Below are 1698 nucleotides of genomic sequence, written 5' to 3'. Positions count from 1 at the left end.
GGAGGATAGAAACAGAGTCAGAAGGTGTAGGATGCTGCTGATGGCACTGTGCTTCAAGGGTTTGTCATACAGCTGCCTCTCTACATCCGTGTGAAGTTTCAGCTGAAAAAAAGGCTTAAAAGACTCTCTTACTCATACAGGAACCACGAGCTATGTAATGACATTGATGGCAATAAATTGCAAACTGACGGCACTTTCCAACCCTGGGACTTGTCTGCACCTCCCATGCGTGAGTGCCACAGCGAGCTGTGAGGGGATCACTGTCCCCTTCTTGTGGGGAAAGAACTAAAGACGGCCACGTGATGCCCAAGGCATTTGCTACTGAGTCAGTGGCAAACTGGGAGCTGAATATAGAGATTTTGCTGTTTGCAGCTCAGAATCAGAGTGCTTTAGGTTGAAGGGACCTCCAAAGGTCTTTCATCCAGTCCCCATGCTCAAGCAGGCGCCGCTTTGAAGTTAGAGCAGGCTGCCAGGGCTTTGTGCAGCCAAATATTAAATATCTCTAAGGATGGAGGTTTTGTCACCTCTCTGGACTCCTGCTCCAGTACTCCACCACCTCCATTGGGAAGGTTTTCCTCACAGCTAACTGAAATTTCCCCATACTGCAACCAGTGGCCACTGCCTCTTGGCCCAGCTTTGTGCAAATCCACAAAGTCTGGATCCCTCTTCTATGTCCCCTCCTATTAGAGAGCTGCAGACACCAGAGATCTTCCCTTCCCCTTCTCCAGGTTGCTCAGACTCAGCTCAGCCTCTTCTTCTACCTCCTGTTCTACAGCCCTGACCATCTTGGTGGCCTCTGCTGAACTCATTCCAGTACCTCAATGTCTCTTTGGTACTGGGGAGCCCCAGACGGAACACAGCATCCAGATGTGGCCTCACAAATGTATGATCAAAGGGAAAAAAAAAGAAAACAACACACTTCCCTTGACCTGCTTGCTGCAGTCGTGCTGAAACAGCCTAGGACACGGTGGACCTTCACTGCTGCTCAAGGAATTACCTTGCCTGGCCAACAACTAGATTGATCTTTAGGCATAAGTTTTGACTGAATACAAAGCAGCCCGTGTGCCTGCTCTGCACAGGTGAGTGATGGAGCTGGCCACATCCTCTGTTGTCATCCGTTGACCGGGACGAAGGGCTGTATCTCAAACAGCATGTCCCCTGGCACTCCTGCTGCCTTCCTCCTCCACCCTGCTTTCTAGAGCTGTGGTTTCTTCATGCTGAATTCTCATTTCAAGGGGCTTCATGTGGGCTGCATAGCATCCAAAGCCTGACCCTTGCCAGGTGAGGACAAACATGGTCCCTGCACACATGATGCAGATGTACAGCCCAACCCATACAACAAGGCAAGGGAGGGATCAAGGGTGCATCTCTCACCTTGGGAACTACCCTTACTTTATCCTTTCTGCCTGGACACATTATCGTTTCTTCCCAGAAGACATGTGAGCCATGGGAGAAGACATCCAAAGCCTGACCCTTGCCAGGTGAGGACAAACATGGTCCCTGCACACATGATGCAGATGTACAGCCCAACCCATACAACAAGGCAAGGGAGGGATCAAGGGTGCATCTCTCACCTTGGGAACTACCCTTACTTTATCCTTTCTGCCTGGACACATTATCGTTTCTTCCCAGAAGACATGTGAGCCATGGGAGAAGATTTTTGGGTACGGGGGAAGAACAGAGGATTTACTGGATTCC

At 50.2% G+C, this 1698-nt stretch overlaps 1 protein-coding gene across 1 annotated transcript in view; it reads right to left on the bottom strand.

Moving 5' to 3' along the window:
* Positions 1-1698, bottom strand: part of KLHL40 (kelch-like family member 40) — a 9582-nt gene that overhangs the window by 5896 nt on the left and 1988 nt on the right. The window lies entirely within an intron of this gene.

This window comes from Cariama cristata, unplaced genomic scaffold (assembly GCF_000690535.1).
Source record: "Cariama cristata isolate BGI_N322 unplaced genomic scaffold, ASM69053v1 scaffold18765, whole genome shotgun sequence".
NCBI classification, from domain to species: Eukaryota; Metazoa; Chordata; class Aves; order Cariamiformes; family Cariamidae; genus Cariama; species Cariama cristata.
Note: the sequence above shows the minus strand (reverse complement) of the source record. Positions and strands in the feature narration are given on the sequence as shown.